We start from the raw sequence: 17,490 nt of genomic DNA, 5'->3' as shown, positions 1-17,490 counted from the left end.
TGATTCACAAGAACAATAGATGTAAAAGAAATGCAAAGAATTACTGCCTGGGTTGTGTTAACAACTGAGCTATTTGAGGAACGATGTACCAAGTGAGATGAACTGATTAAAAACAAATCGTTGCTATAACTTTCACAATAACAGTATGTATTATAATAACAATCCATAACCTGTACTGCCTCAGCTCTGCTGTATTCCTTTGCCTTGTATAGCTGTCACCCTTTATTTTACAACATATATTATAAAAGAACTTGTGTTGTAAACAATTTGATTTACCTTGCACAAAAAAGACATGGATTAACTGATAGTCCTAAAAGGGCAAAACTGTCCCAACCCACCTTCCTCCCAGCAAATACAGTGGGCCCCAGATGCAGCAGAATTGGTGAGGCTTATCTCTGTAGGAGAGGAAGGCTTGGGGAGCCAGTGCAGGGTAACTGCATCACCTATGTACTGCAGAACACAGCTTATTGTGGGCTTTCTGCATGGACCAGTAGATCCCCAATTATGCAGATTCACCAGTCACTATCCACATGCACAAACCCCTTAGTTCAGGAAAGTACATAAGCACATATCTAGTTTAAGCATGTGAGTAGTTCTGTTGAAGTCAGTAGGACTGATTATTCCTTGCTTAAAGTTAGACACATGCTTAAGTACCTTTTCTAAATCGGGGACTTAAAAAGCAGTAGAAGAGAAGAAAACTGCATTTCAGGTCAAGCTTATATGAGTTTCTCATGACCAGAGCTGGCATTAAGTCTTTGAATAGCCCATAATAGGAGTAACATTTCAAAGGAAACTTTCCATTACTTATTCAAATATTAAAATAATTTAATTTTAACATTTTGTTTGTTTTTATTATTGTTGTGTTATTGTTATTATTATTTTAGTTATATAGGAAACACCTATCCCATGACTCCAGATATTTTATTTGAAATTAAACAATACAAGAGAACAAAAAGCCATGAAAACTAATGTAAACTTGCCAGTACTACTACTTATAATAATAATAATTAATAAATCCTTGAGGCCTAGAAATACTGGTTTGGTGCCAGGTGGGGAATAGACTGCCAAACCAACCCAATAAGGAGAATACAGGCAAATCAATAATTAATATGAACAGCATAAATCAGGCCTCAGAAGAGCTTAGTTGGACTGCAGACTGCTCATCCAGCTGGGTGTGTTGGGCAGAGGCAGGTTGACATCATGCAACTGTCCAAACAACCCCCCAAAAAGGAGATCATTAATTACGTTCTAAACAAACTTGACTGAGAGAACTGCTTCCTGAATTGCAGAGCATGTTTCAAAAAGGAAGAGACAGTGGAGCATGTGTTATTCTGAAGGAGCCTGACTGAGAGAGAATATATGAACAGGCACAATGAGGTTGCCAATTGTCTGCATTGGAGCCTCTATGGCAAGTACAGATTTAAACAAACTATGAAGTATCGTGACCACTGAACTGAAAGTACTCTAGAGAATGAAAAAGCTAAGATTTTATGGGATCTGGCAATTGTCACAGATTGAACAGTGCAGGCAAACAGGCTGGACATTGTTGTAGAAAAGAAGACAAACAAGACCATGTTAATTGATATTGCCATACCATCAGACAGAAACATAAAAAAGAAACAAGAAGAGAAGAGTTCTGCCACAGAGTGGAACAATTATGGAAAACTAGAACAAAGATGATTCCAGTGATTTCTGGACCACTTGGAGCAATCCCTAAGGGTGTGAATAAGCAGCTCAAGAACACATTAGGAGTGCAGAATATCACAATCAGTAATCTCCAGAAGACATCCGATGACGTGAGCTGTAGCTCACGAAAGCTTATGCTCAAATAAATTGGTTAGTCTCTAAGGTGCCACAAGTACTCCTTTTCTTTTTGCAAATACAGACTAATATGGCTGTTACTCTGAAATCTCCAGAAGACAGTGCTCATAGGCCCTGTGAGTCATCCTTTAAGGAAAGTCGAAGAAGAATGAGTGCACTTGAGCACCTAAAATTCAGGAATTCTGGGAAGGCTTTAACAAAACTCCTGACTACCTGCAGCGCTCTCTCCCACTCAGGTCCTGAGGGAGGCCACTCTGCCTCACTACTGCAGACCACAATAGTTGGAGCTCCGGCCATCTGGGCAGGCAGAGCAAACAACACACTCTATAGCTCTCAGTCTCTGAGCTGGAGTACTACCAACAGTCTGATGCAGACCTTTGGCCTAGAGTGTGTATGCAGCCAGCCCCAGCTATGGGGCAGCAGCAGGGGATGGGGGACCTGGTCCCACCCTACTTCACAGTTTCCCAGCCCAGGGCCCTGGTCATGGTGGGTGGTCCTGCCACTGGGTCAATGGGGACATACAAACTTGCTGCCTCACATCCTGGCAGCACAACCAGACTGGTCTGGTTCCCCTGGCTACGTCCTATCCAACTCTGCTGGCATTGCTCCTTCGGCACTGGGCTGTCTCACCACTTCACAGTCAGGTGGCATTGCCTCTGGCAATTCCTTGGAGTCTTCTGCCTCCTGGGATCTTTACTTGATCCATAACTTAGTAAGTGGGCATTCAGAATCTACACTAAGTTCAGTTTCTAGAGGTTATCAAGATGTGGCTCCTCATGCAGAATGCTTTACATTCTAAAGGGGCTTAATTCTGTGCCCATGGATGTCAATGACAAAGCTCCTACTGACTTCAAGGGGGAAGAGGCAAGGCCAGGATGACAGAAACATGGATACGAGTTCCAAGGTCTGCATAGAAAAGAAAATGTGACACTCCTCAACCCCAGCAGTTGAAAAAGAGACCTTAGTCACAGTTGCCACATAAACATCCAACCACAGCCACCATAGGATCACCAAAATACAAACCTGAGTAACTAAAGGCAAACAATCATGCAAATATAATCATCATCAACTCTTCTGGTTGCCAACCCTGATTTACCAACATTACCCCTCAATCTTTTATGATTCTGGTTAACTAAGTTTCAGCCAGCTAGCCCTCATTCATGTATCAATCACAAACAGACAATGGATCATCCACTGCACCATACAGTTTATAAGAGATGGAGACAAGAGGGCCTGATTCTACTTACATTGGTGTAGCTCCATGATTTTAGTGGAGTCCCTCCTCATTTCCACTGGCGAATCTAAGCCCATGGATCATAAATACTTTCTAACACTCTTAACATCCTTATATATACATTAAACTGAAGGGTTGTGATGTACCCCACTAAGATTAATAGATTTATAGATTCCAAGGCCAGAAGGGACCATTGTGATCATCTAGTCCAGGGATCAGCAACCTTTGGCACGCGGCCTGTCAGGGAAATCTGCTGGGAGGCCAGGACTGTTTGTTTATCTGCAGAGTCCACAGGTTCGGCCAATCGCAGTTCCCACTGGCCGTGGTTCACCGTTCCAGGCCAATAGGGGCTGCGGGAAGCGGCATGGGCCAAGGGATGTGCTGGCTGCCGCTTCCTGCAGCCCCCATTGGCCTGGAACAGTGAACAGCGACAAATGAGAGCTGCAATCTGCCAAACCTGCGGATGCTGCAGTAAACAAACTGTCCCGGCCTGTGAGTGGATTTCCCTGATGGGCTGCGTGCCAAAGCTTGACTATCCCTGATCTAGTCTGACCTCAGGTATAACACAGGCCACAGAACTTTCCCAAAATAATTCCTAGAGCTATCTTTCGGAACATCTAATTTTGATTAAAATATTGTTTGTGATGGAATTATCTACCATGACTCATGGTAAATTGTTCCAATGATTTGTTATCCTCACTGTCAAAAATGTAGATATTATTTTCAGTTTGAATTTGTCTGGCTTCAACGTCCAGCCATTGTATCGTGTTATACCTTTCTATGACAGGTTGAAGAACCCATTAGTAAATATTTGTTCCCTATTAAGGTACTTATAAACAGGAATCATGTCTCCCGTTAACCTTCTCTTTGTTAAAATAAATAGTTTGCATCTATAAGGCATGTTTTCTATGCTTTCTATCTATGAATCTTTAATCATTCTCTTGGCTCTTCTCTGAATCCTCTCCAATTTATCAACATCCTTTTTTAATTGTGCACACCAAAACTGTACATATTCTTCCAGCAGTGGTCACACCAGTCCCAATTATAGCAGTAAAATAACCTCTCTGATCCTACTCAAGATTCCCCTGCTTATGCATCCCAAGATCACATTCACTCTTTTGACCATAGTGTCACATTGGGAGCTCATGTTTAACTGATTATCCACCATGACCAATAAATCTTTTTTAAAGTCATTGCTTCTCAGGATAGGTTTCAGAGGAACAGCCGTGTTAGTCTGTATTTGCAAAAAGAAAAGGAGTACTTGTGGCACCTTAGAGACTAACCAATTTATTTGAGCATGAGCTTTCGTGAGCTGTAGCTCACGAAAGCTCATGCTCAAATAAATTGGTTAGTCTCTAAGGTGCCACAAGTACTCCTTTTCTTCTCAGGATAGAGTCCCCTATCCTGTAAGTATTGCCTACAATCTTTGTTCCTAGATGTATACATTTACATTTAGCTCTATTGAAACAAATTTTGTTTGCTTGTGCCCAGTTTGGTCCACTGAGCTCTTCAGTTAACATAAGAAAGCCCTTGGCATTTCCCCATTGTTTGTGATATCACACTCCGTTCTTTGTGGTACTTTAGTAGAAAGATGACAATACTTGTGGTTTCTGCCTATTGAGTCCTTTTCCATTGGCAAACATGTAATTCTTTCCCTCTTTATTCCTCTGTAATAAAACAACATAAGTTAGCAAGGCTCCCTTTTATTTAATTCTTTGCTTTTGCACCAGCATTATTAATGAATGATCTTAGAAAATCAGCTATTAAGTAGAGCTGTGCAAATGATGGATTTTTGCGTTTGCTGGCAGTTCCAAAAAAATTGTAAAAAAATGTTTTGGATTGACCCAAAACCAAATATTTTTGTAATTTTTGGTGAATCAAAAAATAAAGCAAAAAAATTATTTCGGGTCAAATGAAATGTTGCATTCATACCAAAATGAATTGTTTAATTTCAATTTTGAGCTTTTTCCCCTTTTAAAAATAAAATAGAATGAAAGGTAATTTTGAAACAAAAAGTAATTTTGAATAAAAAATGGTTATGTCAATAATGCTAACAATGTTTCAGTGACTTATAGGACAAGGGACGGTGAGCTTCTTGTGGCTTCTTCTACCTTTTTTAAATAAGTGAAATAAAATTCTAAATCTTTTATTTTGATAATGACTATCCCTAATAACAACACTTTAGAGATGTGGCACTAATATAACTAATTTCACTCAAGGTTCCTGAATTCTAATGCCCTGTGTTTCTTTCACTAGTGTTTCTTCATTTTTACAGAGGAAACAGGCAGCTTTAAAGCTCTTTAAAGAAACTTAAGTGATTCTTCACACTTAATGTGAACTGCAAAACAAAAAAACCCGACTTTTTCCCTCATGGATTTTTAGATATATGCAGCACAAAACCAATAAAGTAAAGCAGCAAGGGGAAAGATTAGAGAAGAATTGAAGGCAGACAAACACCCCAAAATGTCTGGGAACTTCACATCTAGGTCTGGACCTCAACTGGTCCCCTGCTCTGTAGCAACCTGAACCAAGAACCCAGATTTCAAAACCCCTAAACTTTGAGACAGTTTGGATTTAGATCTGAACCAGGGAGGCTTTATGTTTCCATAAACAAAGAATCAAACATGTAAAAGTACTTTTATTTTAAATTAAGGATAACAATTAAAAGAAATACCACAAGTAGAATATCTGTAAGAACACAGAGGTGAATTATTGCAATTTATGGGGTCTCTCCTTGAAGACCATTCAGAAACATCACCTATTGCAGAATGAGGTTTTCCACTTGCTTAGAGGTGCTTCCTGCAAAGACCATATTATATCCAGAAAGAAAAGGAGTTCTTGTGGCACCTTAGAGACTAACCAATTTATTTGAGCATGAGCTTTCGTGAGCTGTAGCTCACGAAAGCTCATGCTCAAATAAATTGGTTAGTCTCTAAGGTGCCACAAGAACTCCTTTTCTTTTTGCGAATACAGACTAACACGGCTGTTCCTCTGAAACCTGTCATTATATCCAGAGGCATCCCCAGAAATATTTTACACTGTATGCACAACTAAACTACTCTCACTTTAACTTACATGGCATCTACATATACTCTTTTATATCCTACATAGGCAAAATTCTCTCAGGACCACTCCCCCTGCTAGGGCTCCCTGCCACCCTGCTCCCAGCAACCTCCCCCATGCAAGCACCAACTGTAGCAGGTCTTGAGACTGCCGCTGCATGAGACCTGTGGCCAGGAAGGGACAGAGACTACTGGAAGCAGGGTAAGGATGGGTCAGTCCTGGTGGGGAGCCATAGTGAAGAAGCCAGCTCCACAGAAGTGGTGAGGAGGAGCAGTACTGACCACCTCACTGCCCACTCAGGTTTGGCCCAGCAACCCCTCTATCTTGACCATGCCTGAGGGCCAGACCTGAGTGGTACTGTGACGTCCACATCACATTTGGAGGACACGTCCATCAATGGCTATTAGCAGCTAGCCAGGATGGGCAGGGATGCTCTGAAGTGTCCCTAGCCACAGTTTGCCAGAAGCTGGGAATGGGCGACAGGGGATGGATCACTTGATGATTACCTGTTCTGTTCATTCCCTCTGGGGCACCTGGCATTGTCCACTGTCAGAAGACAGGATACTGGGCTCGATGGACCACTGGTCTGACCCAGTATTGCTGTTCGTATGTTCACAGTGCCACTCACTCAAACCCAAACGGGCAGTGAGGTGGCCGGCACTGCTTTTCACTGCTGATGTTGGGCTGACTCCTGCACCAATACCTGAACCAGACCAGCTGGAGTGCAGATTGGCTCCCTGCCACACACACAAACAGGGCCCCATCCATGTGCCTTGTTTGCCTATACCTTAATCCAGCCTTGACAGTAGTACGCACTGTGAGTAATGTGCATATGGCTGCAGACGCCATTGTTACATCCATGTTTTATGAGCTATGCTGGCTACCAGTCTGCTCCTAGATGCAATTCAAGGTGTTGGTTTTGATCTGTAAAGTTCTATACTATACGGTTTAGGTCCTGATTATCTAACAGACATGCCTCTCTCTCCTTATTTTCCATCCTTACAGTTGAGGTCAGCTGCATGTCCCTACATTTGTATGTGATGGGAGGGGCAGAGGGGGCAGGGTTGGAGGAAGGAAGAATTTAGTCGGGAGCACTTGACTCCGAAACACACTTATTCTGAGTTTTGAGAGGCGTAGTTAAACAGATTTTTGGAGAAGGGTCAAGCTGCAGGACAGATTGTGTGTTTAACTCAGGAGCTGGCTGCGTTTTCTTTAGCTGACTTTGTGCCACTTTTGTTGTAGTTTAATTTCTGTGGTTTCACTAATGTGGTGGGAAGAGAGAAACTGGCTCCGTCCTTGGAAGAAATGTTGATGCTCCTTTTTAATTTCTGTAATGACATCTAGATATTATGGTGATGAGAGCCTTAGAAGTACGTATGATAATCATTATAATCAAGCACATGAATCTGGGGAACGTAATAGGTACCATTTGTAAATTAGAAAATAAATGTGTTAAAGTCTTCTAATATTAATTTCCACTCTTTGAGATTAAAGCACTGAATTTGAGTGGGCCTCAATCCAGCATTCTATATTTAGGCACAATTTCCCTCCCACAATTAAATGCAAATATATTAATTGTGTCCACAATTGTTGTCCCCACAATTGCACCCATTTGGGGCCTGATCCAAAGTCCAACAAAGTCGATAAAAAGACTCCCGTTGGTTTTGGATCACTGTGATTCACCTTATTACCTGATAACATCTACAGACCTGTAGAAAGGCATCTCAACGTGTTCAGTAGCAGGCACAATTAATTTCAGATGTAACTTTGCACAACATTATTGCCATTTGGGGGGAAAAGCTACTAAAATAAAAGTAATGGGCCTGACTTGCCACTGCGCTACTTCGGTTTTACAGTGGTGTAACTCCACTGAAATCAGTGGTGTTACAGCAGAATAAACGTGGGATAATACAGCGGGGAATGAGGCCCACTAATTCATTTGTCATTATGTCATTAGAATAACAGCATCCACGGGCATTACAGCTCTAAGAAACCATTTTTCTATAGTAAAGCCCAGAACAACCACATTTAGGATTATATGGTCTGTTGAATTGGGGAATTTAACTTTGTTAAATAAATAAATAAATGAAAATTGCCTTCCTGGCTGGAATGTTGGTAAGACGAACAACTATATGTTTCTGCCTCACTACACAGCCTATTGATTTTATAAGTCATCAATGTATATTGTCTGTCTATATTATTAACAGGACAAGCAGGAGGTGCACATAGTTATCTGACAGCATACGCCAGTTGTCCCATGCTGTGCCCTATGGGAAGCCACTGATTCTTACACTTGGAGCAGGGACAATGCAACTTAATCAGACTGACAGGAAACAGGCAGCAATTACAGTGTGCAGCTACATCTGCTGGGTTCCACTTCACTGAAGGAAGAGTTATCTCAATTTTAATGTACATCCCTTTTTCATGTTTCATTTAACCTCTGCTGTATTATTAAACACATCAAAATATAATGATAGTCGTTAAAAAAGAAAAAGAGGACATTTTGGATATTTTGGACTCTACCCCCTACATCTGTAATTTAATGGCATCAGTTTTACTTTCCTGTAATGTTTTACAGCAGTTAATGATTAATTCAGTATATAGCTTTTTTTTAATAGCAAGTATAGACCCAATCCTGCTTCTACTAAAGTCAATGGCAAAATAGCTATTGATTCAATGAAAGCAGGAGCCGGACTCATATTACTATATGTTGTTAACTTTGACATTAGGGAAAAGCTATCTCAATAGTTTGTTGGTTCTCCCAAATTCTTCTGGTGTTGTCTAAAGGCTCTTGTTGTTCAAGCATCTAATTTACAAAGCAGTAATTCTGAACTCATGATGCAATTGTGTAAAAACTTAGGGAATATTCTTCCTCAGAAAATAATGGAAGTTTCACTATTGGGTCTAGGAGCTCACCCTTTAAGCATCAATGTGTAATATAGCTACCAAATTCTGACTGAGCCTGGCTAGGTCAGTTGATAGAGCACCAGACTTAATTTGAGGGTCCAGAGTTTAAGTCCCTTGTCAAGCAATGAGACTCCGCCCCTGGGCCTTGTACGCCCAAGGACCTTCAAAAGGTGTGTCATTAAAGTGCTCTTTGACTTCTGAGGCACAGAAAAGTGGAATGAGACAGATAGATCAGTAGTAGAGCTGGCAATGGAATGCAGAAGTCCTGACTCCCCATTCTGTGTATAAGCTAAAAGGCCATCTCTTTGCCATAATTGTACCTGCAGTTTTATTCCTTCCTTTTCTTCTTTCTATCCTTACGTCTGTCACATCTTTTTCACCAGTTTCACTCTCTGTCTAGCCCTTTCTAATAGCCCTTATACACTTTTTCACTGTCCCTCTTCCTCCATTGATCCAAATCTCCTCCATTGTCTCCTGAATTTCTTGTTAACCACTCTGGTTCTGTCTCCCTCACACCATGACTGCCTTCTGAGATAGCACGGTCCCTCACTCCGGTGCTCTGGAAAGAATTGCAGGAGATGTTTTAGAAGTTTGGCACATTCTGCTGTCTAGCATGCCTCCCACAGCAGCCAGGAGAAAAGGCAGCTGGAAAACAAGAATTTAATTTCAGAAAACCATTGAGGTTTTGAAAGTCGCTTTCATTTTTCACTGTCACGAAAAAGAAATATAACTAAAGTTGACTCAGTTATATCCACTTACTGTGGTGACTACACTGCATTGTGTCGATGACAGAGCATCTCCTGTCAACTTCCCTTATGCTTCTCGGGGAGGTGGACTACACAAATCAATGGAAGGGTGATTTCCCATCGATCTAATATTTCTTCACCAGACCCGCTAAATTGACACTCACTGCAGTGCCAATCTACCGGTAAGTGTAGACATGCCCTTAGTCTCCCTCTCTGGCACAATCTATATTTAATTATTTATACAAAGTGGAACAGTTCCAACAAGACTCATAGCTTGGTCATTAGGGTCCTTAGCTAGAAAGTAGGAAGCACTGGTTGAAGTCACTGCCCTGAATCAGCCAGACCAGGGATTTGAATACAGATTTCTCTGATCTTAGGTAACTGCCTTAACCACCAGACTATCAGATCTTCTAGAGGGCCGTTCTCTGATGAGAAATTCCATCCTGGATCTGCAGTGAAATTAGTTGAAACATACATTTCCACTAAACTTTTTGGTTTTGACAAAAACAGCATTTTTCAACAAAAAAGCTTTGTTGAAATGTTTTTGAACCAGCTGTAACTAAGAGGCAATATTCCTTACACCGTCATAATGTTTGCTTTAATATCATTGATTTTCTAGCTGTTTATTCAGCGGGACCAATTCTGAGCTCATTCACAGCACTTGTACACAGGGGTTACTCTGTTCACTCCTCTGGACTCATCACTTATTTACTCTGGTGTTAGTGAGATCAGATTCGAGCCCTGAATCTCTTTCATGTGTGATGTATCTCCAAACTCTCTAAATCCATGTCAGCACTTACTTTCACTGGGCCTTGAATGCATTTTAATTAAAACAATTTCTTTAATTACAGGTGAGGCTTGCAGATGGAATTTATACTTATACACAACTGAGCAGAAAGTTACATAGATTTCTGCCTGCACCAGTTATGGCTTTTGGGAGCCAGGGGAACACCTTCAGCACCCACCCTGCCATGCATACTACTTAAGGGTGAAGCGGAGTTTATGTGGCACAAATGTAGTTTATAGTTCTTGTGCTGGCCCTCCACAAAGGGGTAGATTTCACCCTAAGGTTTCTCCTCTGAGGACCATGTAGTGAGCACTAGGAATAACAAATTTCTTTTAAAATATGTCTCACTCTCTCCCAAAAAGAAATAATAATGTTCAGCTGTATAGCTACTAAATAATTTCAATACAGTACATGTGCCTTGTCTGGCAAGAGTCTGAAAAGGTGCAGGAGAGTGTGAGAGACCCTCCTCTATCCTCCTGAATTTCACATCTACTAGACAGCAAAGGCCTTGAGTTGTCTGAGTCTAAGGCTTATTCAAGGCTAGTGACAGTGGCAGTGCTAACCTCCCCAAAGAGGCAAGCTGGGAAGACGCAACAGAGGTTCATAGATTCAAATATTGCAAGGCCAGAAGGGAGCACTCTGATTATCACAGGCCATAGAACTTCCCCAAAATAATTCCCAGAGCAGATCTTTTAGAAAAACATCCAATCTGGATTTTAAAATTGTCAGTGATGGAGAATCCACCATGACCCTTGGTAAATTTGTTCCAATGGCTCATTATTCCCACTGTTAAAAACATATGCCTTATTATCAGTCTGACTTTATCTAGCTTCAATTTCCCCAGCCTTTGGATCATGGGATACCTTTCTCTGCTAGAATGAACAACCCATTATTAAATATTTGTTTCCCATGCGTGTACTTCTGAGCTTTAATCTAGTCACATAGAATCATAGGACTGGAAGGGACCTCAAGAGGTTATCTAGTCCAATCCCCTGCACTCATGGCAAGACTAAGTATTATCTAGACCATCCCTGACAGGTGTTTGTCTAACCTGCCCTTAAAAGTCTCCCATGATGAAGATTCCACAACTTCCCTAGACAATTTATTCCAGAGCTACTAACCTTTTTGGTGAAAACTGAAACAAAAAGGTCATGTAGCACTTCTGCCATTTCCACATTTTCTGTTATTCTTTTTCCACCTTCATTGAGTAATGGGTTTCCCCTGTCCTTGGTCTTCCTCTTGCTTTTAATGTATTTGTAGAATATTTCTTGTTACCCTTTATGTCTCTAGCTAGTTTAATCTCGTTTTGTTCATTGGCCTTTCTAATGTTGTCCCTACATACTTGTGTTATTTGTTTATATTAATCCTTTATCATTTGACCTAGTTTCCACTTTTTGTAGGACTCTTTTTTGAGTTTCAGATCATTGAAGATCGTTAAAGATCTCCTGGATAAGACAGGGTGGTCTCTTCCTACACAGTGGGATAGTTTGCTCTTGTGCCGTATTAAAATGCATATTCTTTACTTGCCAAGCAATCCAGATTGCTCTGTATCAATGACCAGTCCTCTTCATTATTTCCTACTCCTCCAATTTTTGTGTCATCTGCAGATTTTATCAGTGATGATTTTATGTTTTCTTCCAGGCCATTAATAAAAATGTTAAGTAGCATAGGGTCAAGAACAAATCCCTGCAAGACCCCACTAGAAACATATCCATTTGATGATGAATCCATGTTTACAATTACATTTTGAGACCTATAAATTAGCCAGATTGTAATCCATTTAATGTGTGTCACGTTAATTTTATCTCATTCTAATTTTTTAATCAAAATGTCTTGCGGTACCAAGTAAAAAGTCGATTACATCAACATGACTACCTTTATCAACCAAACCTGTAATCTCATTTAAAAAAATCAAGTTAGTTTGATAGGATATATTTGCCATCAATTCATGTTGTTAGGCATTAATTATATTATCCTCAAGGTCCCTCAACAAAAGCTCTTAAGCAAAGGAAGCTGTCATGGGATAAGAGGGAAGGTCCTCTCATGGATTGGTAACTGGTTAAAAGATAGGAAACAAAGGGTAGGAATAAATGGTCAGTTTTCAGAATAGAGAGAAGTAAATAGTGGTGTTCCCCAGAGATTTGAACTGGGACCAGTCCTATTCAACATATTCACAAATGATCTGGAAAAAGGGGTAAACAGTGAGGTGGCAAAATTTACAGATGATACAAAACTACTCAAGGTAGTTGAGTCCCAAGCAGACTGCGAAGAGCTATAGAAGGATCTCACAAAACTGGGTGACTGGGCAAGAAAATGGCAGATGAAATTCAATGTTGACAAATGCAAAGTAATGCACATTGGAAAACATAATCCCAACTACACATATAAAATGATGGGGTCTAAATTAGCTGTTACCGCTCAAGAAAGGTATCTTGGAGTCACTGTGGATAGTTCTCTGAAAACATCCACTCAATGTGCATCAGCAGTCAAAAAAGCGAACAGAATGTTGGGAATCATTAAGAAAGGGATAGATAATAAGACAGAAAATATCATATTGCCCCTATATAAATCCCTAGTTCGCCCACATCTTGAATACTGTGTGCAGATGTGGTCGCCCCATCTCAAAAAAGATATTTTGGAATTGGGAAAGGTACAGAAAAGGGCAACAAAAAATATTATGGGTATGGAATGGTTTCCATATGAGGAGACATTAATAAAACTGGTTTCAGAGTAGCAACCATTTTAGTCTGTATCCGCAAAAAGAACAGGAGTACTTGTGGCACCTTAGAGACTAACAAATTTATTTGAGCATAAGCTTTCATGGGTTGCAGCCCACTTCATCAGATGCATAGAATGGAACATATAGTAAGAGGATATATATATATTACACCTACTACAGGACAGGCCCAACAAGGAAAATAACAGAACGCCACTAGCCATCACCTTCAGCCCCAACTAAAACCTCTCCAGCGCATCATCAAATATCTACAACCTATCCTGAAAAACGATCCCTTACTCTCACAGATCTTGGGAGACAGACCAGTCCTCACTTACAGACAGCCCTCTAACCTGAAGCAAATACTCACCAGCAATCACACACCACACACCAAAAACACTAACCCAGGAACCTATCCTTGCAACAAAGCCCGATGCCAACTCTGTCCATATATCTATTCAAGTAACACCATCATAGGACCTAATCACATCAGCCACATCATCAGGGGCTCGTTCACTTGCACATCTACCAATGTGATATATGCCATCATGTGCCAGCAATGCCCTCTGCCATGTACATTGGCCAAACTGGACAGTCTCTACGCAAAAGAATAAATGGACACAAATCAGACATCAGGAATCATAACACTCAAAAACCAGTAGGAGAATACTTCAACCTCTCTAGTCACTCAGTAACAGACTTAAAGGTGGCAATTTTGCAACAGAAAAACTTCAAAAACAGACTCCAACGAGAAACTGCTGAACTTGAATTGATTTGCAAACTAGATATCATTAACTCATGTTTGAATAGAGACTGGGAGTGGCTGAGTCATTACACCAATTGAATCTATTTCCCCATGTTAAGCATCCTCACAGCTCTTGTCAACTGTCTGAAATGGGCCATCTTGATTATCACTACAAAAGTTTTTTTCTCCTGCTGATAATAGCTCATCTTAATTAAATAGCCTCTTAGAGTTGGTCTGGTAACTTCCACCTTTTCATATTTTCTGTATGTAAATATATTCTCTTACTATATGTTCCATTCTATGCATCTGATGAAGTGGGCTGTAGCCCACAAAAGCTTATGCTCAAATAAATTTATTAGTCTCTAAGGTGACACAAGTACTCCTGTTCTTTTTATTAATAAGAGTGGGACTTTTTAGCTTGGAAAAGAGATGACTAAGAGGAGATATAATTGAGATTTATAAAATCATGACTGGTGTGGAGAAAGTAAATAAGGTAGTGTTATTTAATCCTTCTCATAATACACAAACTAGTGGTCACCAAATGAAAGTAATAGGCAGCAGTTTTAAAACAAACAAAAATAAATATTTTTTCACACATCGCCAAGTCAACATGTGGAACTCCCTGTCAGAGGATGTTGTAAAGGCCAAGTCTATAACAGTGTTCAAAAAAGAACTAGATAAGTTCATGGAGGATAGGTCCGTCAATGGCGATTAGCCAGATTGGGCAGGGATGGTGTCCCTAGCCTCTGTTTGCCAGAAGCTGGGAATGGACGACAGGGGATGGATCATTTGATGATTACCTGTTCTGTTCATTCCCTCTGAGGCACCTGGCATTGGCTACTCTCAGAAGACAGGATACTGGGCTAGATGGACCTTTGGTCTGACCCAGTATGGCCATTCTTATGTTCTTATGTACCCTACTTTAATTCTTTATTAATCAAGTCCCATATCAGCCACTCTATTATCTTGCCCAGGATCGATGCAAAACTAACAAGCCTAAAATTAGCCAGGTCACCCATTTATCCCTTTGCACAACAGTAGTTTTCTTCCCGTTTTCTGGAATTTTCATGGTGTTCCAAGACTGATTGAAAATCAAAATTAATGGTCCAGTGAGCTCTTTAGACAACTCTTTTAAAACTCTTGGATGCAATTTTTCTGGACCTGCTGATTTAAAAAGGTCTAACTTTAGTAGATTAGGTTTAACATTGTCCTGAGATACTAACGGGAATGAAAGAGTGTTATCATAGGATGTGAGTATATCATCCAATTTTTTTCCCAAATATGGAGCAGAAATATTTATACAACACTTCTCCCTGTTCTACATTACTATTGACACTTCTACCATTCACTTTGCACAATTCAGCAGAACTTCGCCAGCATGGGGGGAAGGAGTACGGGCTACATATTGTAACAGGGTGTAGCACACTCTATCAGCAAGCCTAGAGGGATTGTTCAGGTGTGAAGCACAATCCCTACAGGAACTTCCATTGAGGCAGAGCACACACCTCCTACCATGGCCAATGTCTTAAAGCCACAATGTGGCCTAAAATGTCTAGTGAGCCACATCATACCCCTAGGTGGGTTACGTCTTGCATGGGGCAGGGAAACTCTCACTCAGTTTCCCTAGATTTCTTCTATCAAAATTACAGTTTGTCCTCTGTGAAACTGGTTGGGATCAGCCTCCTAAAAGAACAGATCCCAAGAGATCCCATGTGGCATTGTGATCTGCACAGAAGAGCTGTGCTCCATACTGGAGCTATATCCATACTACAAGCAAGGGGGTGTGACTGCCCTGTTCGTGTATACGTACTTGGCTAGCTCTCATCAGGCTAGTGTGAATATAGATAGCAGTGCATCCCAAGTAGCACAGCTAGTGGCAATGGAGGCATGGCTCAGCTGTGCCGAGTACGTACCTACCAGTTTCACTCGGGTTTGTACTTGGCGTGGCTAAGCCACACTTCACTGCTGCTACTCGCGCTACTGTGACTGCGCTGCTATTTATACGCACACTAGCTTGAGGAGCGCTCGTGTGAGTATGTGTTCATGAGCAGGGGCATCACAACCCTAGCTCAGAGTGTAGAAGTAGGCTTTGTCCTGTCTGGTCCAGTGACCACACAGTTCCTGTGAGAGCCACGCTGCCAATAAAAATACTAGCTCTTATATAGTGCTTTCCATCTGGAGATCTCAAAGCACTTTACGAAAGAGAGCTTTCTTTCTGCTCACCCCAGAACTCCACTAAAAAGGGGATTCCACCATACAGAGGACAAACCTGGGTAGGCAGGTAACTTGGCATCTAACTCACTTTCCAAAGACCTGAGTCTGGAAGAGACGATGCTGCAGAGGGTGGCCATCCTCTTTCAACCTTGATTCCCTCATCCCATCCCCAGTAAGGTAGCTCACCCCATCCCCTGTGGAGCCCCAGCATAAGGAAGATGAAGGCAGAGTTACAGGTGATGAGGAGGGAGAATGATGCCACACTCCTCATGCCCCAGAATCCACTGAATCCCCATACTTGCTCACAGAAGCAGAGGGTATATTATGGCCCTAAGTGATTGCAGATAATTTGTGCAATTATGATACTGAATTTGGTGCATATTACTAGATGCTACACGAGTGATATCTAAGGTTGTAAACTAAAGTGCATCGCATTATCTTGCATTATTTGAGAAACAGCATGGGCTGTGCCAGAGCTTCTGTCACACAAGCCACTGTGCCACCCCATCAGAGGGCACAGGATGTGCTTCCATCAGCAGTACACCACATCAGCTAGCTAGTGTGGAAAGGGATGGGACCAAGGCCCTGCTTCCTTGAGTTTCTAGCACAGTTAGCCATGCTAGCCTCATACACAGTCCTTGTGCTCAGAAGAGCGCAGGGGCTTTGATTGTTCTTTATAGGGGCACAAAGATGGAAAGTGGCTCTTTCAACCCTTCTTCTACTTGTGCATGCATAGAGGATTCAGGCACAATCTGGTCCTAAGTAACTAATATGTTAAATATTTTTTTATAAAGTGCCTAAAAGCATTCAGGCATCTGCTAAGAAATTACTTACTATTCATTGTTTACAATTTGGTTCTGGGGCTTGTTATGTCCTAAACCAGCCTCACAATTTGAGAAATTTTCCTTCTGGCATAAGGAGTCTTTGTAGATGTATATATACGGTTCCTATGAGACATTCTATTCTTCTATTGACATATATTGACTGTCTCCTGGCACTCAGCAGGGCCGGCTCTACCTTTTTTGCTGCCCCAAGCGAAGCAAAGGAAAAAAAAAAAGCTGCAGCCAAAGTGCCGCCGAAGAAGAAAAAGGAGCCGTCGAGAATCCGAGTGCCGCCCTGAGAACAGCTGGAGTGCCACCCCTTCAGACTTGCCGCCCCGGGCACCTGCTTCCTGAGCTGGTGCCTAGAGCCAGCCCTGGCGCTCAGGCTCACTACTTTGGCGCCAGTTTTGATTCCTTCTTCTCCTTTTCCTCAGAC

Source organism: Caretta caretta, chromosome 5 (assembly GCF_965140235.1).
Source record: "Caretta caretta isolate rCarCar2 chromosome 5, rCarCar1.hap1, whole genome shotgun sequence".
NCBI classification, from domain to species: Eukaryota; Metazoa; Chordata; order Testudines; family Cheloniidae; genus Caretta; species Caretta caretta.
Note: the sequence above shows the minus strand (reverse complement) of the source record.